Source organism: Notamacropus eugenii, chromosome 7 (assembly GCF_028372415.1).
Source record: "Notamacropus eugenii isolate mMacEug1 chromosome 7, mMacEug1.pri_v2, whole genome shotgun sequence".
In the NCBI taxonomy this organism is placed as follows: domain Eukaryota; kingdom Metazoa; phylum Chordata; class Mammalia; order Diprotodontia; family Macropodidae; genus Notamacropus; species Notamacropus eugenii.
This window is the reverse complement of record NC_092878.1, coordinates 171,074,207-171,086,454: the sequence shown is the minus strand read 5'-3', so window position 1 is coordinate 171,086,454 and position 12,248 is coordinate 171,074,207. Positions and strand designations below refer to the sequence as shown.

At 37.1% G+C, this 12,248-nt stretch overlaps 1 pseudogene; it reads right to left on the bottom strand.

The window, feature by feature from the left end:
- Positions 1–435: 435 nt before the first annotated feature.
- LOC140513080 (kinetochore protein Nuf2-like) overlaps positions 436–12,248 on the bottom strand; it is a 43,135-nt pseudogene continuing 31,322 nt past the window's right edge.

Below are 12,248 nucleotides of genomic sequence, written 5' to 3'. Positions count from 1 at the left end.
GTCAGATTTTGGGAGAATAAAGCTCCTCTGGCTGTCAGGCATGTAGGGGTATGTGGTACAGTAGACTTCCTGGGGCCCAGCTGTGTTGGGCATGAGGACATGGATTGGAAGCCAACCTTCTGTTGGATGACTGAGCAAGTCAGTGAAACCTCTGAGCATGTTTTCTCTAAAACAGTGATGGTAACAGCACTAAGCTCCCAGAGTTCATGTGAGGGTCCAGTGACATCATGGATGGAAGAGTGGACCTGCAAAGCAGCTCCTCCTCCAAAACAAACAAAAACACTTCTAAAGCCCTTGCTTTTCTGGATCTCCTTACTCCTCCTGACCAGAGTCCAGACATGAATTCTGAGGAAAATTACTTTATTGACAAGTGATTTCTTTAAACGGAATCATTACAACCAGATCATTCTGTGTCAAAGCACATTTTAATTTCCATCCAGAGAGCCCCAGTCTACCATCTTAACACTCAGACGGTCTCACTGGGTTAGTCCCTCTCTCAAAACTATGAACTTTCACATGTTCGTTTAAATTCTGAACAAAACAAGGCAATTTGATGCAGTCTAAATGATAGAACTGAGTGCATTTAACTCTTTTCAGCTCAGCAGCTTTTTCGTTAATTCTAGTTTTGCCCTCCTCTGCTGACTTTTCCATAGCTTCATGGTATTTCTCCACAGCACTTTTCAAGGTGAGGAAGATTTCCTAGAAGGAAAAATGAAAGGCCATGAGTTTTATTTTGAATAAACTAGAGCTTACCTCAGTATTTCATAAGATCAATGGTCTCAGAATGTATAGGCCCTATTGACCCAGATCACAACCTAGTCACTTGGTCAATTGTTCCAGTCCCTGGGGAGCCAGAGTCCCCAAGTCTGGCCCTGTTCCACCTCTATGTGAGCTTCAGAAAGCAAAGACCAAATCAGCAATCTTCCATCACTCCAGGGCAAAAAACCAAAGCTCAAGAAGCATGGCCCACATGGCACTTATAGCCTGTATAAACTGGGGAAGGCACTTCCCATTCCTGGGCCTCAGTTTCCTTATTTGTCAAACAAGGGGCTTAGGCTCTGTGGCTAGTGAGGCTGCTTCAATTCCACTCCTATGATTTTATAATCTCTAGTAAATCCTTGTACTTCAGGGTGGCAAACTCCCTTTGCTGGTAATCTTATTTATAACAATCCAGGTCACCCAGTCCCTTCTCTTCCCATCATACTTTTGTTAAGCTCTTCCCCATTCTCAATCCCTTCTTTTCATAGTCCATGTTCTTGTTTCATGGAAGCTGGGATCTTGCTGGAAGTCTGGCAATCACTGGCTGTTCATCCTCTGATGCCAGGAGGAAGAGGTCCAAGTACATGCTGTGACGTCACTCCTACAAACAGGACAATCTGCTGGCTGCACCCAAGTCCCTGTGCTGGTCTCCCCTTCATTTCCCTGATCACCATGTGGTCATCTCAATCGTTTCTATTTCTGTCATCTTCATTTTTACGTCCCTTCTCCCACCCAGATCCAAACAGTTCCCTTATACTGCTAAGTCAACTTGCAGAACATCTCTTATCTTTCCACTCCCACAACCATCTGCCCAGGTCAGATACTCATCCCTCTCATCTGGACAACTTTAACAACCCCCTGTCAATGATTTCAGGCTCTTTTCATTCTCATCCATCTTCCACATGGAAAAAATAAATTTTCCTAAGGAAATATTTTCTCTGCCCATGTCACTCTCCTGCTGACAAACCTTTAAGTCAATCCCTTTGACTACAGAACAGAATTCAAACTTCTCAGCCCAGCATTAAAGAGTTCTCCTGTATACTACCCCAAGAAGGCTTACTAATCTCATCAATCTAACAAATTCAAACTCTTGCCCCAGCTGAGCTTTCCACCTTCAGTAGACCTCACACCTCTTCTTGTCCCCTATGGTGAATAAGCATTTATTAAATGCTTAACATACCAAACTAAGGATTGAAAATACAAGTGTAAAAACAAGTTAGCTTTTGACCCAAAGGAGTTTATGTTCTAATGGTGGGGACATTATACCTGGGGAAGCAATGACCAGGAAACTGAGTTATGGTCTGGGAAGTCACAAAGATGGTAAGTGGTAGAAGCCCTAGGTGGTACTCATGTTAGGATGATTTGAGTAAGAAAATTCAACCTCAGACAAAGTGACTCTGGGCAAGTCAAGTAACTTCTGTCAGCCTCAGATTCTCCCACTGCACAACAGAGATTAAAACAGTACCCACACCTCCCAGGGCTGTTGTGAGGAGTGTTTAGCACATTGCCTAGCACGCAACATGGGCTAAAGAAGCACTTATTTCCTTTCCACTCCCCACCATTAACACATCTTTTCCAGGTATATTAATGGTACCAGTGCATTCCATTATAACTCAAAGAGCAGATATTGACATCTTCACTTGGCTTTTCACCCACAAACCTCCCCTCTCCAACAGGGCCTCGGCCTCCCCCCAGGTGCTCCCATGCCTGGTACACATTCCCTCTTTACCTCAGCCAAAGAGAATCTCTCAGCTCAAGTCCTGCTTCCCTAGATTTTCCATTCTAGACATTCTGTGTGTGTATCTTGTGTATGTGTGAGCTTGTGTGTCACTTCCCTGGAAGAATGTCATCTCCTTGAGGGCAGGAACTGTTTCAGTCTGAGGACAAATACTGAAGTCTTATGCTTTTTGTCAATGTCCCTATCACTGGGCTGATTCCTAGCATTTAGTGGATGATTAACAAAGGCTTGTGGACTCAATGTCCTTCACTACCATCACCTAGCATTTGTCAGATTCTTTTTTTATCAGAACAAACACTAATTCAGAGTTGTTTTTTTAAGACAGGAGCCTCAACCAAGCCTTCATTTCTAAGAAATGGACATAGTTTTAATAAGTTAAAAGCAACAGCGAAAACCAAGTATTTGAAGAGATACTGTCTGCTGGTCATGCTTTTAATTTGATTACCAGATGTTTGCAGGGAAAACCATCAAGAACACACCAAAGTTCCCTGAGAGGTTACTCCTTTACTTGGCAGTTACAGTGCATCTACAGGTCACAGCTCTCCTCACCTGGGACTTTCACCTCTCACTTTCAGTGACATCTTGGAGCTGCTGTATTTCATGTCTGACCTTTTGGGCCTCACATTTAATTGCTGTCACCTGTTTACAAATGGCTCCTCTCTTCTTCTGAAGTTTATTACATTCCCTACAGCAAAAACCAAGACTGTGGAATGATGGCTGCTCTTTAAATAAATGTCCAAACAAACGAAAACAAACTTTAAGTGGAAATGCAAGATACTTGAAAGTATTTCTCCTTATTCCTATCAAGTAAAAAACTTTGCCTGAAAAAACTTACAACTGCACTCGATATAAAAACAAGTAATTAAAAAGTGTCAGAATCATTTCATGTTAGTGAATTTTAACACCTAAAAGCAAGTACTTAAAACTCAGGATATACCGCATGAAGTCAAACCTCAGTACAATTCAAATCACTGTCCCAAAACCTTTCTAAATCTGGTCAATGGACTTTTACAGCAGGATTTTTTTTAATAAAAAAGGTGTATAGATAATTCAAGATAATTACTAACGTTTTGTTGGCAGAAGACTAGAAGGTTTTTTTTAATTTCTAAAACAACTACGTTTACATAAGTGGATAGCTCAAGAGGAATTTCACATCTCTTCATTGTATGGTAGAATGTGAAGGCTGACTTTAGGAGACCCTATCTTCTCTTCTTGATAGTTATGCTAAAAGTATTTCTTCAAAATGCTGGTGGTACCCAAACATTACAAATTACCTCCTCCTGCTTGTCAGGGTGAAATACACATCATTAGAATTAATAGGAAGATATTGCATTTGATGAAATGCCAGTTTCCAAATTAAAAAACCAAGTAAGTGATTGATTCTCAGCAGAACCAAAGTGTAGAAATTTTCACGTTATAAATACAAATACTACAATCCGGCACAGAAGCTAGAAAGAACATACTTTAAGAACCATTGATACCACAACTAACTGCACAGGATGTTTTCGCTTCTATGGCCAAGACAGACTGTCAAGGCATTTCTCCTTATAACACATCAACACTGAGCTAACAGCCTTCTAGAAATCTGATAATATTAATGTTGCTGCTTATGAAAAAGTTCCAAAATGGGATCTAGTTTGTCCAATATAGGAAATAATTTGGACAGCTCATAAAACTAATGGAATTGAAATAAAGCACAAGCAGAAGGCTCTTCTTTAACAAATTACTTAAAATAAATGGAATTGTCTTCTTTTCTAAATTGTCTTTCATTTCTAAATGGAATTGTCTGGGGTTGTTAGTGAACTTCATATTTACTTAAGTTTATGTTTTTGACTAATTATGAAAGCAATGATTTTTTTTCAAAAGATCCCAATTGATAAACTACTGATCAATTTCAATATTACATCATGCAGTTGAAAATAGTTTAAATTCATACTCAAGTACTAAGCGTTTATATCATTTGAAATCCTCATCTTTCTTATTTATCTTCAGCTGGGTTTTGGCAAGCTTCTCTTTCTCCTCAATGTAGTCATTGTGTCTTTTCAACGAGGTTTCCTCGGTCTTCAGTTTCTTTAATACAATCTGAGCACTTTCAGCCTGGTCCTCCAGGGACTGGTTCTGTGTAAGAGAAAGTGTTTAGGATCAACCAAACCAAAGAGGGTTCAGGAAGGCGAAGTTTTTTGTTTCTCTTTCTTGTACCCTGGAACAATTAAATACAATATTAACACAAGATTAAATAAACCTTGAGGTGAGAAAACGGAATCTGGACTTTATCATTAACAGGGCACCATGACAGATCTTTAAAAAGGTAAGGAACATGATGAAAGCAGTAGGAGGAAGACTGAGCAGGTAAGAGAACCCTAATAAATGAAATCAACTGGGTTAGGGTTGGAGATTTCAATGTTACCATCAGTGATTATACTTCCAGATTTTATTTGATCTGGTCTGAAATCTGTCCTGAGGGAAATCAGAATGCAGTCTGAGCGTATTCTCCTATCAGGATAACTGTGGTAAATCAGAACCTCATATAAAAGACACTATTTGGCATTAAAAAATATTAGCTGTGTGACTTCAAGCACGTTTACTACTCTGTAATGGGATAATAGTAGCCCCCACCTCCCAGAGTGGTTGTGAGGATCATGTAAATGCCAAATGCTTAACCCAGAGCCCAGCAGAGGGCAAACATTCTATTGTTATTTCTTTAATTAGACATAACTGCCTCATGCTTGGTAACTTCATATGGGTGTTTAGATGTGATAAGTACAGACTGGAGATGAATGATTGTTTATGTAAGGTAATTTAGCCAAATGCTAAATGCTCAATTCAACTGAATTGAGGCCACCTGACTGGTAATGGGTTTTGTTTCAAGTTCCAAATATATAATATTGTTCATGGTATTTTTATGTTTCTAAATGTTCTTATATTGTGAAATCTGATAAACTGTTGTACCTGATACTGTTAGAAAACAATTTCTCTTATAATATGGATGTCAGAAAATCAATTGTACTGTAGAGAAAAAGATAAAAAATGGGTTTGGAAACCATTAGGTCATTTGTATGAGCCTTGCTGACCATGTGCTGTGATATTCTGAAGGAAGGGCTGTAATTATTTGGCTATTACTTAAAACACTTTCTGATGATGGGGGCAAGGGAGGGGTGGTGGTGGCTATTAGGAATCTGTTTGTGGTGGTTAGGAATTAGGAATTCATTTTAATTTCGGATTTATAATACTTAAAGGCATTTTACACCAATTTAGTTTGGATAAATTTCAATTGTAAAGATTTACTTTTACTTTTCAGTTTGGAGGTTTCCAACTAATTTACTTCACAAAAGTTGACTGATTATCTTTTTACACATCAGGATAAATTTTAAACTGTTTCTGAGAAAGAGAAATACTTTTAGAAAGAAATATTTAAGTAAAAATTTTTGCATGAGTTTTAGAAGACCTTCTAAATTTTGTGAGCTAATCTTTTGCAATAATTTGATGGTATTGACAACTCTGCCCAGTCCTGCTGTGATTAATGAGACTTTATCATTTGAAAGGAAACTTGTTTGGACCCTGAATATTCGAGCTCCGTGTTACATGAAAAGAAGAACAGCAGCACTATTAATTATCTGAAATGAAAAATGGCTTGGAGTCTACCTTGTAAATGCCTTAAAGACATCCACTTAAAGGTGTATCCACTTTCACTAGAGATTCATTTGAAAATGGCTAGAAATTGAAAATGTTTTGTTATAAGCAACTTATTTACAATTATAGATAATGAGAGAATTCATTAGAGTCCATCTTCTTACAAAAAAGTCTTCCGTTATTAGTTCTGGAGAACGAAGATCATCAAGTATAAAAATTTGCTTCTAATTTTCAGGTAGCATCTGCGTTTCTTAGATGTATCAACATGACACTTTGTGCGCATTGTAAATTCTTATATAAAAGGTTCCCAATTTGATTTTCTAATAGTAAGGTTTGAGCTAACTCTCACTAATCAACCTGCTTATTGGAAAAGCAAATTTCAGACTGTGCTAAGACCAATTTTGTAAAATATTTTTGGCAGAGAAGAGGAGCTCTACAACTGTCTGAACTGGAGAAGCTGGTTGGCTGGAAACTGCTCTGATGCCAGACCCCGACCAGAAGGCGGCAGTGGATGGTGTCCAGACAGCTGTATGAGCCTTAAATGCACAATTTTATTATGTTTTTACCAGTTTTCCTGTGTGCCTTTTTTACCTGTGAGGCATGGTAGGGGAGGGGGGGTGTCATTGATCACTGCATAGATGTAATGCAATCTATTTTCTTCTTCATTTTCAATTTTGATCTTCACAGTAACTCAGTACTGGTACAAGATGCCCTGGAGCACAGATTCTGTGGGTTGTTCCCCAACTGAATATCACAGTTTAATCAGTAGGCATAACTTCTGAAAAAAAGGTTCTGAACTTGAAACACAAAAGAGAGCATTTTCATTTGCACAGCAAAATACAAAAAGGATCCATCTTTTAGGAAATCATGGCTCTCCACTTCATATCATTCATTTGCTTGCACATTTGGACGCTACTATCCCAGCCTCTAATGTCCTATGGGGGTAAAGTGTGCACAAAGGAAGTCTGTTTTGGAAGTTACACAATTTTGAAAGTCTCAAGAGATAATGCCCGATATTCAGTATCTGGGATAGACGCTAAACAAACAGGGGAAAAAAACATATCCCTATTGCCACCGAGATTATCAAGAAAATCTTAATAACGATCAATGTAAGTGTCTATTATCTCCTCTTTGAGAACTACATCCATGTGCTTTGAGTTCAACCTGAATGAAAATAGTAGATGACTTTGGGGATCCTACTTAAAAGTCTGGCAGAATATGCTAGAGCTTGAATTCAGCTGGCAGAGTCTTGGAGCACCAGGGGTTTACCTCCACGCAGGAAGTGGTGAAGGACTGCTGAGGTGCAGATGTTAGCATTAGATAACACAAACCTCTTTTGAGATCCTCATTAGTTCATCCGAGCTCTCTGCAAGTTCTTGCATTTTCTTTTGATATAACTGTAGCTCCATCTGGAATGAAGGCATAACCTCAATTTCCTCTCAAAAGGCTTCATGTTTCTCAGTCACTTCAAGCTGAAAAGAAAAAAATCTTGGTAGAAATCACAACTCAATCACCTTCTTTATATAAATTGTAGTAATGTCTGTTTGCTCTTCAATAATCCCCGTACTGAACAGAGAATGAAGCACTCTGGAGCAATTCAGCTTCTCAGTAGCAGAGGAATATCACAGTCTCAATGCACACTGCTATCCCTTAATTGCCAAAGTGTTCTTGGCCCTCTTTAACACAAATGAACTCACAATGTTTCCAAATAAATTCTCTAACCCTGGTGATGACACAAATGTCTTATTTTTGGCATTAGAATTACAGAAGAACTAGCAGCAGTGACACTAAAACCCTGCAGGTCTTGGAGCATTATATATCGAAGAGTAAAAGAACTGGGGTTGTGGCTGAAAATATCATACTCAGCAAAATTAAGCAAAATACTGAATTAAAAAAGTGGACCTTCAATGAATTGCCAGACTTTCAGGATTTTGTTGCAAAAAAAGCCTGAACTTAATAGAAAATGATATACAAAATCTAAAAGAAATATAAGGCACATATCAGACTATTTAGAAGGGACTCAGTAAGGACAGACTTTTACTTTTTACATGAGGAAATGTCAAACATGTCTAAGATTGTTATTAGCAATTAGGTAGTTCAAAAGAACGACTGAGGTGGACCTGAGTATAATGGGATTGTAAAATGTAAAACCATTTAGGAAAAAGTAAAAAGAATAATTGTCTTAGACAAAATGAAGTGTGAGAAGAACTGACAGAGGAATTCAATAAGGATGGAGGCTTGGGAGCTCTGGAGCCCTGCTTGCATCGAGAATGGGCTAAAGAGGGAACCATACATACATACACACATGTGCTCACATACATACATACATACATACATACATACATATGGTATGTCTTCTAAATTCAGAAAGAAAAAAGACTAAGAGGGAGAAGAGAGAGAAGCTTATTCACATCAGATCTGGGCTAATGAGAGAATACATACACTTAGAAGGGAATAAAAGTCTTCTAAATTTATAAAGAAATAAGAGGAAATAGGTGAGGAAAGAGGATGAGGGGATAGTACAGAAGGGTGTCTAGAGTAACAGGAATGGGATAAAGAACACATATTTGGAGGGCTATAAAAGTTTTCTAAATTGAGATAAAAACAAAATAAGGGGAAAGAGTGAGGGGGAGGATAAGGAAGGAATCTTTGGAGAGGGGAAGGTTAAGTAATAGAAGGGCAAGGTAGAAGTAAAACAGGATTCAGGAAGAAATAAAGATCAAGAGTAGAATTTATTAGGAATAAAAAGCAGTGGGAATGATCATGACCTCAGACAAAATTAAATTAAAATAGCTCTAATCAAAAAAGAATACAGAAACTACATTATATGTCAGCCATATTAATCAATATTGTTTTAGACTAATTAAAATAACTAGACAGTATAAGGTTGAAATCGAAAAAATTAAACTGGGAGAAGAAAACCCTCAGGGTTTCTAGTCAAAAGAGAAACAGTTACCATTGACAATCACTCTGAGCCAGGAGAGCCCAAAATATAGCCATTAAGTGGAGCTTGGGCAGGGATCTATTGTGGTCCAATCTAGAAGCTTCAGAGTGAAATGGAACAAAAGAAGGAAGGAAGGAAGAGAGGGAAGGAGAGAGGGAGAAAGGAGACAGGAAGAAATCTAGCCAATAAATCCTCATTCTCTCATAGTACAGCCTTACATAGATACATATGAATGTATATGACTATATATGAGGATGATATAGATACACATATGTAAGTATACATATGTTTGCTTATACGTGATATATATATGTGTGTGTATAGGCGTGTGTGTATATATATATATATATATATATAATGTATATACGTGGGGGGATGTGTGTAGGGGGATGTGCATGTATGTATGTGCTTAATTGTAGCCTTCTTGGGGGAGGGAGATTGGGGGGAAGAACAAAGTAAAAAGTATACAGCAGAGAACAAAAGAAAACCTCAAGAAAAAAATAAGATGGACAGCCCTGAGCACAACCTATAGTATTGATTATATAGGCTTCCTTGAAAAGGAAATTTAATGCTATATATTTTGAATCTTCTGTTGCGTTCTGCTGTACAAATGGCAATGCTTGTTTCTTTTCTTACTTTGTATTTAAGTTTTAGCATTTAAGTCTATGTTTCTTTTCCTTTTCTTATTGTGTATTTAAATATTTAACTTTAAATAATTTTTTTAAAAAATAAAATAAATGATTTGGAAAAAAGTATCGAACAAAAAAAAAAAACCAAGTAGACTTACTCTAAGTAGTATAAAAAAATTAACGCTAAAAATTGTCTTGATATGTAATCAAGGAAAAATATTATTAAAAAATAATAAAACTGCTTTCTCTAAATTACTCACCTTTGCAGTTTTGAGTTTCTGCAGTGTCTCTTTCATTTTCTCAATGTCATTCTTTAATTTCTCTGGAGAGTCCACAATTTTTGTTTTCAAAATCTCCCGTTCTTCTTTCAAAGTAACTAGTGACAATTTTAATTCATTCTGTTGAGGAAAGAATATTAAAACTTGGATTAGACAATCTATTTGGGAGAGCAGGGTTCTTTCCCCACAATAATGAAGCTCAAGATGGATAAACCAAATCAATGGATGGTCAACCGGGTAACACAAAACCCAAACTGTCTTTAGCCATGAAGCAAAGAAACCACTGGACTGAGTCTGAGGCTGCAAATCTGAGTTCTGGCCACAAACTGCCACTCACTCAAAGTGTGATCTTGGGCACTTCCCTTAAAATAGGTCATGTTGTATAAAGCAATAATTATCAAAGCAATCTGGTACTAGCCAAGAAAGAGAAAGGTGGATCAATGAGTAGATTAGGTACACATTATATTAAAAGACCATAGTAATCTAACATATGATAAACCCAAAGATCCAAGCTTTTGGATCAGAAACTCATTATTTGACAAAAACCACTAGAAAAACTGGATAACAGTATGGCAGAAACTTGGTATAGACCAATATCTCATATCATATACTAAAATCAGGTCAAAAAGGATACATGGATTATACATAAAGGGTGACACCATAAGCAAATTAAGAGTCTATGGAATAGTTTACCAATCAGATCTATGGATAAGAGAAGGACGTAAGACCAAAGAAAATACAGAGAGAATTACAAAAGTAAAGTATGATAATTTATATATAGAATTGGAGTATATACAAAATCATATAAAAATTATTGTTTAACAAAATTACATTACAAAAATGTAAAAGATAATTTTTCTTATGTAAAGTTTTATTACATAAAAGCAACCCAAATTACAGGAAAGCAGAAAACTGGGAGAAAGAATTTACACTATCTCTGAAAAAGGCCTAATTCTCAACTATAAGGAGGACTGATACAAATTTATAAAAATAAAAATCATTCCCATTTGATAAATGATCAAAGGATATTAAGAGGCAGAGTTTAGACCAAAAAAAAAAACCCACTATCAATAGCCATATAAAATGTTCTAAATGAGTATTGATAAGAGAATTGCAAATTAAAACTACTCTGAGGTGCCAATTCACATGTATCAGACTGATATGCCTAAAAAGGAAAATTATAAAGTTGGAGGGGATGTGGTAAAACTGAGACATTGTTGGTGTTGTGAACTGACCAACCATTCTGGAGAGCAGTTTGGAACTGTGCCATAAAGCTGTGCATACCCTTTGATGCACCAATACCACTGCAAGGTATCCATGCCAGAAAAATTTTTGAAAGGGGGAAAAGAAAAAGAAAGGGCTTATTTGTACAAAAATATTTTTAGCAGCTCTTTTCATGGAGGCCAAGAACTAGAAATCAAGGGGATGCCCGTCAATTGGAGAATGGCTGAACAAGTTGAGGTGTATCATTGTGATGGAATACTATTGAGCTATATGAAATGATGAGCTGGTGGATTTTAGAAAAACATGGAAAGACTTTGGTGAAATATGAAAGTATGAACACAACCAAGAGAATGCTGTATAGAGGAACAGCAACACTGAATGATGAAATTCTCAGCATTACAATGATCCAAGACAATCCCAAAGGACTAATGATGAAGTATACTGCATCCAGAGAAAGACCTGATACAGTCTGAGTACAGACTGAAGCAGGCTATTTTTTTACTTTTTTTTTAAATTGAGACTTCTTGAACAAAATGACTAATATGTGTTTTACACCATCGCACATGCATAATTCTGTATCAGAACTCTTTAAAAAGACTTTTAAAAAATGCTTAAAATTTAACATGTAATTGAGGGGGTAGGGTTGGGAGGAAAAGAATTTGGAACTCCAATGAATGTTAATAAATTTTAAACACACATAATGACCACAACAATGTAAATGGAAAGAGTAAACCACAAAACCAAAGGAGAATGTTACACAATTACAATAAAAATAAGCGTGGCTCCGAAGAGAAAATGTGACAAGATGTCTTCCCCAATTCCTCCAGAGAGGTGGGAGGTCCACAACGTGGGCCACTGTATATAAAGACTTTTTTTGGATGTAGTCTGTTTTTCTGCTTTTTTCTTCTTCCTCTTTTTTTTCTTGAAAAATTATGTTACGTAGTGTTGGGGGTGTAAGCTCAGTTCCATGTGGACAGTCTCGGGCAGGTAAAGGTGAGGAGTTCTCATGAGGCCCCCCCAGGGAACAGCAGGGAATTGAGGTGTGA